This window comes from Argentina silus (genome assembly GCF_951799395.1).
Source record: "Argentina silus genome assembly, chromosome: 6".
In the NCBI taxonomy this organism is placed as follows: Eukaryota; Metazoa; Chordata; class Actinopteri; order Argentiniformes; family Argentinidae; genus Argentina; species Argentina silus.
This window is the reverse complement of record NC_139660.1, coordinates 2,543,941-2,557,906: the sequence shown is the minus strand read 5'-3', so window position 1 is coordinate 2,557,906 and position 13,966 is coordinate 2,543,941.

Here is a 13,966-nt window from a genome sequence, read left to right as displayed (position 1 = left end):
CTTATTTTGGTCTGTCCGCCCACTGAGCGTGCTCAGGATTCGCTCTCGCCTCGAACAACGTGTGAAGAGCACATGAGCCGCCATGCGCAGGCTGATCGAGCGCGCGCACAGGGTTATCAATACGAGAATCACAGGGTTATCAATACGAGAATCACAGGGTTATCAAGACAAGAATCACATGGAACGTGTAGGCCTCTGCCGATAGAGTATGCACACTTGGTTATCAATACGAGAATCACACAGGAACGCGGATGTCACGCCCTAGCCCTCACTCCAAAGGTCCACATCCCCAACCTCATAATCACCCTCACCTCCACCTCATTAGTTCCCTATCAGCCTTTGTTCTCACTCCCCTTACATTCCCCTCAGTTTCACTCCACCTCAGGCAGTAATAGATTTCCCACCTAGGTGTTATCGTTCACGCCCGTTTCCCACACTGTCCCGTCCGTGATAGCTCAGTTAGTTTTGACCTCTTCATCACCAAACTCTTTTCCAACCCTGACTACGGATTTGCCCTTTGTGTTTTTGTACCTTTGCCTGTATCGTAATAAACACCATCACCTGTCTCCTGAGTATGTTGTCACAGCGGAGGCTCGCAGGTACGTTCTATCTCTATTCCCTTAGTACTAGCTGCCCTTAATTATTGTTATTTTATTAATTATGATTTTTTAAATTTTGTTTTATATATTTTTAGGACATTTCTGCTTTATTGGGATGGAGACAGTAGAGATTGAGAGGAAGGATGGGAGAGAGAGGAGGGATGACATAGATCAAGGGTCAGAATCAAACCAGGAACCTTGCAATTATGAGTTATGTGCATTAGTGTGCTAAGCCACTAAGTACCCCATTACTTACTAAATGTTTTTATTAAATATATACATTTGTGATGTTTACACTACATAAGTTCGATGTAGGGATTACTAGGAGTAAAATTCACAAAATATACGTTGTCCCTCTGTCAATATGAGGCATTTTGCTGATGCTGTACCGACAGGCGACAGTTGATTCTCAGCCTACATACAGTAGTGCCTACTGGACGTATACAGAACCAGTCAAAAGTTTGGACACACCTTGCCAAGAGTGTGCAAAGCTGTCATCAAAGCAAACGGTGGCTACTTTGAAGAATCTAAAATATAAACCATATTCTGGTTTGTTTAACACTTTTTTGTGTTAAATGATTCTTAAACTACATGATTCCATATGTGTTCCTTCATAGTTTTGATGTCTTCAATATTAATCTACAATGTAGAAAAAAATAATAAAAAATAAAGAAAAACCATTGAATGAGAAGGTGTGTCCAAACTTTTGACTGGTACTGTATGTGCTGTCTATATGTAGGCTAAACGCTGATCTCAATGATATTATTTTCTCCACTACAGGATCTTCCCCCATGGCCCAGTTTGATCACCTACTGTATGTGTAAGTTGTTCTAGGCCCAGCCACACTCAGTGGTCTCCTTTAATTTGTGTGATTTGTCTATGAATGGTGAAAGATGAATTATAGTCATATTTATTCACCTGTATAGCTAGAATTAATCTTTAGCCTTCCACAACAGGGTGAGTGGACCGTGTACCCCATTAACAGTGGACCGTGTACCCCATTAAGAGTGGGCCGCTTTTTCATCACAGTCAGTCACTGGACATGCATGGTTAGATGCACACAAGCTTGTCAACCTCAACGAGGAGAGACCGCATATTGGCCTGCTGGCCCGTCTCCAACAAGCCATGAAGTTTTGCACTTCAAGATAATAAATGTCCTGCAGCCTAGGCTATTATCACAATGTGCCCTGAAATGGAGGCAAAAGTACAAAACATTGACAAGCTGGATGTGCAAGTCGGTTCTGCTCAGCCAACAAGAGGTGCATTTCCAATTTTGGGGAAACCTAAGACACTGCTGGTGCTGCTCATGCTGTATAGTTGTTAATCAATCAATCGATTATCAATCCTATGATTTAATAGCAAACAGAAGAGACAGTCATTAGTTACATAAATGGCACAGTTTTGTTCGGCTGTAGGCACATGTAGAAGGTGCCAAAGTCTCCCTTCACAGCACGGCGCTGGCCAACCGAACTGGGATGCTTAGTCACATAAAATAAGTTTGTAAGTTAACGATGTGTGAGTTAAATTAATTCATATAAATAATAAAAATGCATTGGATATTCTTGATTATTAGGCTACTACACTTGTTTGGCTACATTTGGCTATAGACTAGGCTATTACCCCTCACGTGGCTCGCCAACTCACTAGTCATATACGTGATTTGTTTACTGATGTATGAAATATAGGTTGTGCTTTTCACTTTATGGTCTCTATAATATAATGTTGTATTATAGTGTAATCTGAATTGAGACTACTGAGTGTAACAGGAGGAAGGTAATCTTGACCTGAAACTAATATACAGGGATGGCCTTGAAACGCCGATCTCAATGATATTATTTTCTCCACTGCATGGGCTCTTTTAAAAAGACAGGATCTTCCCCCATGGCCCAGTTTGATCACCTACTGTATGTGTAAGTTGTTCGAGGCCCAGCCACACTCAGTGGTCTCCTTTAATTTGTGTGATTTGTCTATGAATGGTGAAAGATGAATTATATTAACAATTATTATATTAATTCTCAGTGTTATGAGGTAAAATGTTTGTTATCTTTCATCATTCCTGCTCATCATTTCAGACCAGTCTAATGGAATCAAAATCAATAATTTAAAAAGGGATCAAAATCAATAATTTATTTCAGGCTCAAATGAGACTATCGGGGGGGCTCCACAGGGCCTATCTAACATGCATCAAACGTGTTATTGCCAATTTCATCTGAAATGAATTCTATATGCTTACAGTGGTTTAGATTGCTTTTTTTGTTTCATAATATGCATTATTTAAGTATTGTTTAAATGTATTTATTTATGTACTGTTAATGATTAGTTATTGTGGTTTCACTAAATGCCATCATTTGAGGTTATTCAGCATATCACTATTGGTAGACATACTGTAAACGTATGGAACCCTGACCCTAACCCACCTGCTCTTTAGATTCCTTCGCTATCAAGCCAAAATGAGATATCTGAGAGTTTGGAAGTCTTGGAATGCACTGTGCTTGCTTTATTGAATAATTCAACAATTCAAGGGACACACACACTTCAAATTCAAGTCTGGAGTGGTCTGCAGTGACCTTGGTCCAGTAATCCAGTGAGCGTAGCTGATGGTAACAGAGTACAACGTCCTGTCATTCCAATCCTCGCAGCAATCAGGGGGAAAGCTGCGCTCTTAACAACAGGAACAATTATGGGCAAATCTGCAAACATAATCAACTGCCAATCAGAGGGTGCATTGTGAGGGACCGTAGTGGTTGAAGAGGGATATGTTCATTTCCTGTTTCAAGGAGAAAAGGATGGAGGTCCTGTAGGAACCCAAGTAAACAGGATTTGAGTGAACACGGTATACTTGAGAGGATTCGGAAATCACCAAATGATTTGCATCTGAAATACCCCCATGATTATTTCACTTACTCTAACTTCAGAAACACTCACACAACTCCAATTTACATTTGCATCTCCCGCTGGCTTTTGCAAAAAGCATAGTTACAAGATGTGTCTGTGTGAGGGTTATTATTATTATTATTGTTGCTTTTTATTATCACATGCTGCCTTAAATTTTGTGATCTTGTACATTTTGTTTAGTATATATTGTATATTTTTTAGTATTGTACATTTTACTTTGGTTGGCATTCTGCGGACAGCAAAGCAAGAATTTCATTGTACAGGGAAACATGTTTTCTACTGTGCATATGATAATAAACACTTTGAATCTTGAATCTTTGAATCTTGAATCTTAAAGCAGAACTGGCATTGTTAGCTTACTATAACATTCAGATTTTAAATTTTTTTAGAACAATCTTAATTAAAGTAAAAACAGGAGTTTCCAATGCAAAACATCAGTCAGTTAGAGATTAGTAAATTATTTTGCTGTGGATGCATGAAATTCCGTACAATAACAAAAGGGTAGGAGGGGGCCTTGACTTTAATTAAAGAATGCCACCCATGTTGTCATTTTTATTCATAAACAAGAGTTACAAAAAGCTGCATTAACGAATACGATATATTATAGATTGAGCAGAGATTAGAAATTAATGACTCGTGTATCCCGGATTGTACAATCAATTTCAATTTATACAAATGTCACAGTGCAGCTGGCCGGCAACACTTCCATGCTCTGTTATTGTATGATCCGTTTTTCACCATCTCCGAAAACACAACGCACATGGATAGTGTGCGGTGCAGCCATATCTGATATGAATCATAGAACAATTATCTCCCGAGGGGGGTGCGGTCTATGAAGACACAATTATCCCTTCACTTCAATGGCTCACCACCTGCAAGTGGTTGTTATATCTGGAGCTGACCCCTTCCCTCGCCAAGACCAGCTCATCTTTTTTAGACACACTAAATCGAGCCACCACTTCATACGGTACCTCCGCCTGCACCCTGTCTGGTCATGCACTCAGCCTGGCTGAGGGCAGACAGTGGGGAGGGTCGGGAGGGAGAAGTTAATGTTTCAATTTGCCCCTGAATACAATGTGCAATCATGCGACATACAAGTCTGATTTCAGATGACAATGAGGAGGCGTCCTCGTGAGTGCTGGGGTGTTTTTTGTTTTTGTGTTTGTGTGTGTGTGTGTGTGTGCGTGTGTGTGCGTGTGTGTGTGTGTGTGTGTGTGTGTGTGTGTGTGTGCGTGTGCGTGTGTTTGCGCGTGCTGCATTTGGTAGGTATCCATCTCTCTTGAGAGCACTGGAATTGATATTTTGAATCCAAATTGAATGGATGGGGTGATTGCTCAGCGAGAGCAACATTGTGACATCTCAATAGGCATGCCCTTATCAGGGAATAATAAGGGTATTTTCACCAACGAAATTAGACCTGCAATCAGAGTAAAGGGTTGGAACCAAATTGGACCAAAGAGGATGCTTATAAGAGAACCACAATTTGCATATATTGCTTGTCAGGTATATGGGGAGAAATGTCAAAAATAGATCAAAGGAGCCTTTTGGTGCATTTGATGAAATTGTACCTTGATCAGTTTGAGTGAATGTGACAGAATTGTGACAAAATGGGAATCTGGGAGACATACATCATTGTCAAGACATATATCAGATATAACACCGCTGAAAGTTTATTTTCTCAATTGGTTTCACCAGCAGCATAAGGGAGAGAAAACCGCAGACATGAGTCATTACATAACTATGATTCTTTCTTGTTTTTAAACAAACACACATGCGCTTTCCATATAAAGGCAGCACAAAATTGTTCATTCAAACAAAAAAAGTGATTAAAACTAAATGTAATTCATCAATCAACATATTGCTGTTCTCTCCCCATGCTTGTATCAGGCTCCGGCTGACTCAAGTTTCACAAAGTCATCTGGACTCCAACTTTAAATCCTGATAGATCAGCAGAGTCTCAGATGGCTTCAAACTGCTGGCGGAGCCTAGTCTGCCCCCCTTTGAGATGCAAGCCGGATGGTCTTTAATGTCAAGTGCCTTGACACATAAGACAAATGGCCGTATGAGAATATTCGAGTCATACAGCGGATGGATGTATGGCACTAAGCACAGCACAGCTCCGAAATCTGAATAGAGCTGTTATCATCAACCCTTTCACCTCCACTGATCTCAAACAGACTGAGATTATTTGGTGGTTATGGAGCATTATCTTTCACGGGGGACCGATGACATCAGAACCGTACAAGCATTAATTATAAATCCATTAAAAGACTGAATTCATCAGAAATATAGTCATTATGCTGTGGCATCCCATTATTTCATCCACTGCAGTGTTTTGCATGCGAGGAGGGGTAGCGGTTCCTTTTTGCGTTTATGTAAAGAGAGCAGGAAAGCCATCTGTTTATGACATTTTAAGATGCAGGCTGAATATTGATGAGGGTATCGGTGTCCTATGTAATGCTACTGTAGAATGCCAGCTCCCAGCTCCTAACAATGGGCTGTAGCAGTGGACTAGCATGTACATCGTTACATTTGACATCGGCCTCACACAAACAGCTAGACTCTGTCTCTGTATCTGTCTCCAGACTGGAAAGGGTATACTGTATTGACGGACTGAGTGAAACAACATACGATGGTGGAGGTATTTCCCTCTGGATTATCTGATTACATTTACATTTATAATTTTTAGCATTTAGCATTTTTTTTTTTTCCTTTATCCAAAGCGACTTACAACAAATACATTTGTTTAAGTAAATGAATCATCTATCCATCAGTCGTCATAAGATAAAGTAATCTATGCTCGGACCAGGGGCCATAGGCACTCACAATGGTAGGAAGAAAAAATTATTAACAGGAGAGAAAAACTTGTACAGGGGGCTAGTGGGGGTGAAGAGGTCTTTAGGAGGACATTTCCATCCTTTTGAATTATTACACCCTAGAGCTGCTTTTTGAACATTCTTAATAGTGGCACTGCATCAGTGCTCAGTTAGTAGGCTTTGTGAGCCTGGGCAATATAAATGTATATTAGTTGCTGTTGAGAGAAACTTCTAGAAACCATTTAAAGCGTGCGACAACTGGTCAAGTTAGAATGCTTTATATTTGTTTGAATGTATAATCGTATTTTTCTTTGGATGTTTTGTGGACTTTAGAAGTTCAGTCATATTGGTAAATTCCCTTGAGCAGTAATCCCTAAGGGCTTAATATGGCCCTAAACTGTAGTCCTAGAAGTCTTTAGCTTTTTCTCAATTGTTAGGAATAGTATATGCTATTTAGCTGACACTTTTATCACTTACATTGCAGTGAGTGCATCCATTTCAGTATATATGGTCCCAGCAGGAGCCAACCCCACAACCTAAGCGTTGTTAGCGCCGTGCTCTACCAACTGAGCCACAGAGGACCACACGACTCCTTGTGTCATCTCCTCTGTCTTCCACTCCTCTGTCTTCCGACTGAAAACACTTTGGAGAAGAAGATCTAGGTTCCCTCTCTGTGCACAACGGGGACATGGCACTGTAAAACAGAGACAACCAGAGTGTCAGTAAAACGTTTATGAATAAACGTCTTGCTTCATTCACAGGTTTCTCCATCACTCTCCTTTTATAGAGGGGCGCTACATATTTGTGGGGGACAACATGCTTACTGTACACTTGTTGTTGTTAGTATTTTCATAGTAATTGTGAATGCTAATTGCTTAGCATTTTATACTATTTAGCACTTAGCATGAACTACTGCCATTAGGCCTATTATAATAATATATGCCATTTATCTGACACTTTTCTCCAAAGCAACTTACATTGCATACATTTCAGTATATATGGTCCCAGCAGGAATCAAACCCACAACCTAAGCGTTGTTAGCAATTATTGTTTGCTGTTTGCACTATTAAATAATGCATACATGTTGCTGCTATCAACTGTATCCATATGCTGCTGTGTAGCATGCTAGTTGGGTGCTTTGTTTATGTGTGATACTGTATCATGTTCATGCAACCTATTGCTAGCATAGCGGTGTAGGATAGCATGTTTATTGAAGTTCTGTGTGTTATACCTTAATATCATCTCAGCCATAGCCTCCATATTCATTCCTGCAAGTTATTGATAATTGCACTGTTAATTTGGTCTCATTAGTATCATTACTGCTAATACATATACTGCTTACACTGCACTACTTATAGTTATACTTATACTGCACTACTTATACTGTTCATATACTGCACTACCTGTATATATTGTTCACACTGCGCTTTTTTGCTTTTTTGCACTTCTGGTTAGACGCTAACTGCATTTCGTTGTCTCTGTACTTGTACTCTGCACAATGACAATAAAGTTGAATCTAATCTAATCTAATCTAATCTAATCTAATCTAATCTAATCCAATTATTCTGTTTCTCTCATAGATAAACCACTATCACCTTTACAATATTCAAGCTGTGTGTGTGTCTGGGCCATTAACACGTCAACTTGAGTCTGCGTCCTGCTGCTCATTCCTGTATCTCTTACCAGGGATCCGGGGCAATAGTTCCTTGTCTAAACTGGCATTCTTTTTACCAGTCCACCCACCCCTAGGTGGCCCTCTTTTCTTTTCTGTATCAAAGCTATGTACTGTTTGTCTTGCGCTTTGGGTATAAGTGAAAAGATGAAAATGTGGATGCAATATTTAACAGTATTGAAGTGAAATACTTCAGATTCTGACCAAGGAGAGTGGGGTGACACGAGCCTCACAATGGGCATTGATTTTTTCAGATTTCCGTTTGGGAAACTCACATTTGCGCGTCGGTCAATGAAAGTTACATTCCAGAAGTGAACCCACACGTCAGGTGACCATTCGCAGGCCAATTTCAATAGGGCAAATGCTTGGCTCTTCTCCAACAATGCTTCTTTGTATAATGAAGTCTGCCCTGACCAATAGCAATGTTATTCTGAATGTGGAAGTTTAGAGTGCCGATTCATTATGAAGGTTTTCCTTTGTCTAATAATGGTGTCTTTTCAAGGTGACGGCCCACAGATGTGGCTGATAGGATCATCTTAAAAGAAGGTGCACTGGGACCACGTCCAAAGCCATTAAGGTCAAAGCTTAATATAATTGTCTTGTTGAAGGACAAGTTAATTTGGAGTCATTATGGAGACATCACCTTTGAATTTCAGCTGCCAAAGGGTCAAAGTCATAAATAAACCAACCAATAGGTCAAACAGTGTGCAAGACAGTGGTCCACAGTGTATTCTAACACATCGTTTAGAAGGAATACCTGCTGGTCCTTCCCCTTCCCATATAGAAATCAAAGAACTTAAGAAAAAAGGCAGAGCCACAAGCTCAAATCCCTGTAAGCTGCTATCAGATAACCACGGGGGCTTGCGATGAACCCATCTCGTTGGAATGGACCTTCAGAGTATTCAAGCGACACACAACAATACAGTGCAGCAGCTCTCTCCGTAGTTGCAGTTGATTGAGGTTAATTGTGACTTATTGCATTTCCAAAGATTAAAAAAAAAAAGTTAAAAAAAAAGCAGGCAGGTATTCTGAGTGAACAAAATCACATTATGTTTACCTTTGACTGTAATGGCCCTGATAACAAATATGAAGTTGTCAGCGAGGAAAATGAGCTGAGTAATAAAGCCTATCTTTAATGTCAAAATGCCTCACATGTTGTGATTGCTCTTGGAATTATTGACCCAAGCAAAGCCTGATTCAAGTTAATTGCTCCCCAATGTGCTATGGCCAAGCATGACAGATTGCATGGGTATTTACATCCATATTTGCGCCACACAGCACAAAGTGTGATTGAATGCCTTGGAGTCCGATGCCAAGAGGGATTTAGACAAGGGCTAATGTGAAAGCTATCCATCATGTTTTGATCGCCATATTCTTAAAAGGAACTTCTGAAATATAAGGATCCCTGTCATAACACAGCCAGCGAGCACCCCTCTCTCTCCCACCTGAAATATTTATGGGAGATCCATCTCTTTCTTTAAACAGGACTCCCAAATCAAGCCTTAAGTGAGGCGAGCCAGTGGATACATATTTACCATCCATGATCATGATGAAACAACCTGGACAACCAAATACACTCTGATGCTCTTCTGTCAATAATTTCGAGTTTCGAAAAGGCTAGCAATGCCCCATTAGTCTACCCATGAGACTAGGCGGGATAGCAAATCAACTGAATGGTTCTGAGCTGAATGGTTAAGCAGAACAGTTTGGCTCACTGTGCCTGATTTGAGCAGCTGCATAGAGCTTAGTGCATTGTGTAAGATGTTTATAAACTAGCAATAGTACAATATGTCCCCTGAATTAATTAATTTCATGCAGGTTTACTGTGATTTCTCATAAATGATAAAACAAGGGCTCTGTGACAATAGCCAAAAGGGGTTGGCCCGCACCATTAAAACACGACGCTGACATCAGAGGTTATACAGAGAACAGACAGGCAGATGAGTGGATCTGGTCATGGATGCGGAACTGAAAAGGCAAGCAGAGTTTTAAAGCATGAAAAGGAACGGAAAACTAGAACATTCTTTTTGCATATTACATTACTAGCCTCAGGATACTGAGCACTAGATTAAAAAAAAACATACTGACAATGACATTTTCTTGGATAACGAATGATTGGGGGCTCGGTCCTTTTGCATGCTGCTGCTGTATGTATAAATCACCCTGGGTAAGACACGCTTTTCCTTTTGAAGTAGCAAACAAAAATGAATGAATCACTTTTCATCTCCTACAGTAAATGACGGAGAAAACAAAAAACACCGGAAGAAGAAAGATGCCCTCGTTGGGGAACAGAAAGAAACAACAATGGCTCCTTGCTGGTTCTAAAAGATATGAAAGAACAATACAGTTGCATTGTTCACCAGGCAACAGTGATGCACAACAGATGCTGCACTGGCAATTTACTAACTATTGTGCAAGTACAAGGACTCAAATGTTATGGGCACAAAATTGTACAAGCATCATCATCTCAATATGTTATCTTCCTTTGGGCCTCACGTCTACCATGTATTACTCATCCTCTCTCTCTCTCTCTCTCTCTCTCTCTCTCTCTCCCTCTCTCCCTCTCTCTCTCTCTCTCTCTGTCTCTCTCTCTCTCCCTCTCTCTCTCTCTCTCTCTCCCTCTCTCTCTCTCTCTCTCTTTCTCTCTCTCTCTTCGTCTCTGTCTTTTTTTCTCTATCACACCCACACACACGCACGCACACACACACGCACACACACACACACGCACACACACACGCACACACACACACACACACACACACACACACACACACACACACACACAGACAGAGGGAGGCAAAGAAATATAGGATGGAATAAGAGAGGAGGGAGGGAGGGAGGGAGAGAGCGAGAGAGAAAGAAAGAGAGAGTGCATGTAACATGTTCACTGACAAGACCATCGCTGTATATCAAGGAAGAATATGAAGCAAATATCCGTCTTCCTTCCTCAAGGTCTATTGTTTGTAATGCTTTATATGGCCATGGGCTAGGTGGAGGAATACTAGGAGACCTCTGACATGTATTAGAAGGTGAACAGCTTGTACTGAAGGCCTCCGTGTTACATAATCTTTGCAGACGATTTCTCTCTCTGTGCATTTAATAGGAGCAAACTATGTGAACCCGTAGTCGTTTAGGCAACTCTGTGGGCTGTGCAGGTGGAGAAATTGGTGCCTCCATTTTATCGATTGTGTTATCAACGAGAGCTGGGGCTTTTAGGCTGACAGGTTCCCTCCACCAGGAAACGTCTGGGTGTTAGGCGCTAGCTCCCTGTCTCTGAGGAGATGTGGAAGTGGCATTTCACAAGCGCCGCGGCGGCTCGAAAATAGCATCCCATTAAAAGTATGATTCACAACTCCCACTGCCAGCAAACGAAATATTAATAGAGAGAAACAAGTGTGTCCTCTCCCTCTGTAAGGGAATCAATGTCATTGGAGTTTTAGGAGAATGTCATATTCATTAGAATAAAAAAAACAGACCCAAAAAGCTGCAGTATCTGGTGAAACACACTCTACCAGTCTCTCTATAAGCATTCATTTCATTTTGTTTCCTTGGGCTTCCTATTTTAAAACAAAACAAAACATAAAAAACAGGGCTCGTATTGAAATAAATGCTTCCCATCAAGGTTACACTAAACATATTAATTGCTGGACTTGATGAGGCTTGCATTCTAAGTGCTGGACCTGCGAATTAAACTGAGCACAGAGAATGTTAATGGTGGCCATTCTGGTGCCTCCTGTGGAGTGGTTGCGTCTGGCTGCATTTTCTGAGTCATTAGCACTGTGCCACTGCAGAGTGGGTCGCCGTCACAGAACAGCGGGGTCGACAGGGAACAGGGAGAATGAAGCTATTTTCAGCCAACAGACCTATAGTACTGTACAGTACATGTGATACAGCTCCAGAGTATTCCTTCATCCTGTTCATTTCATCTCCCCTGCAATCTAAAAAAAGATAGTTCACCTCTACACCTGTATTGCTCAATCCTTTGCATACCCTAAAAGTGGCTTATGGGGGAGGATGTGCATTTTTGAGTTATCCTATGTTTTGAGTTAAATGTGACAACGAGCAGGACACATTAAAGCATGTGCATATGCATACTATATACCCAATCTAAGAATATTACAGAATGATCTGTTTCAGACCAAATGGATACTGATGCGTAATGTTGTAAAGGTACGCAACAGGTAACACGGAACACAATGAAATGCAAATGATCGTATCGTAGCAACATCAAGGCGTTTGCCGTGATGCGGAGTAGGAGCAGGCAAACAAAGTTTTTTTTTGGAGTGTCTTCCGGAACGCTTGTTTGCAGTACATCTGCAGCACAGAGTGACCCAATTATGTAGCTGTGAGTTGGTAATGAGGCCACTGTGAGATGGAGAGGGTCTGGAGTTTGCATTGAGTGATGTGCACTTGTTTGTGACTGATGGTTCTGATGGCTGAGCTGTGGGCACTGGGGGGATCAGCTCTCATCCTCCCCGCTCTGAGATATTGCGTTGACCTCTGTGGCCCGCATCCCAAGATTACCTTGACATCTACTGGGCGGGTTTCAAAAAGCTAATTAATCCCTGCTGACCCAAAGTTTGGCCCAGTCTGTTCCAAAAGCAGTTCCAGTCTCAGGGTAACGAGACCCACCATAGGTCAGACCACACTCTCCCTCCCTCCCCCCCTTGCGTCTTTAATTTCTGGGGAGTTAGTCGATTTTTACATGGCTCAGGGCAAGTCACAAAATGTGTCAAATTAATATGTGTGAAGTAATGGAAGAGTTGCATCAACTTTTGATTGGCCCTAATGATACCTGACCTGGAGTCCACTGACTTCCCTCACACAGTGTTTGCAAATTAGTCAGTGGTTATATGAATGATTCATCTGTCTTTGCTGTTCCGATTCATTCCATTGGAAGCCCACAACTCCCATCTCACATTAGCGGGTATGATGTTCCCCTGCTTTGTATTATGGCCTTTTCCAGCCCATTGAGTATTGCAAACAGTTCACACCATGAGGCAACATTAATATTCATGAATTATGTTACGCACAGAAAACAGGAAATAAATATACAACCCCTCTGTGTTTGCCAATGTCACCCCCAAAAAAGTGCTAAGGGCGCTTTGCGCAGCTTGTGATTTTTCTTCCATGACATTTGTAATTGTTACAGTCAGGAAAATAGCAGGCCTCAATGATATTTCCCATGGTCCTTGAGGGAAACAGATATGTCCCCACGGTTGTATATTTTCTGCAGGTTTTAGCAGACTGGGAATACTAGAAGATATTTGATAATTTATTGTTCTGGCTATGGGCAGGTGAGGAGTGCCCAGGGCAAAATTAGTTTCATCAGAGTCGTGTTTGTGAGGGATTCCGAGGGGAGAGGAAAAAGCCTTTTCGTTTGTCATTTCGTACAGACGAGCCTGTTCAGCTGCTCCACCCTGGGAAATCAGCGAGATGTTGTCTACATACAAGAAGCACCTTTGAAGTGGGGTGTTCTTCAGGCAAACCACTGTGCCTTTTTCTGCCAAATATTTGTGTTCTGGGAAAAGATGGAAATTCTATTTTGTGGCATAAATAATGAATTAAATGGAAAAATGATATAAAACAACTTGCTTGTCGTCATCTTGGGTATACATAGTCGGCTCAGGGTTATTTTTGGTCAGAGAAAGTGAATGTAGATTGCAATCTGATGTCATCTCAAACTCACAAATAGTATGGTAATGAGTATGTACAAGTCCCACACATTTTCTCCCTCCCACCTGATCATAGCACACACACAAAGCTGGAAAAGATCAAGGTATAAAGTACAAAGTATCTCCAATCTGTTCCCCTGTGTTGTAAAACCCACAGAAATGCAATCGAGCAGTAGGCTGCAGTCATAACATCCTTATCGGGACTCTTCTGCAACAAAATGGCCAACCTTTGTACCTAAAATGTACCCGTTTCTCATCTGCTCCAGCAAAGCACAGCCCTTAAAAGATCTCTTATCGCACATCACACAG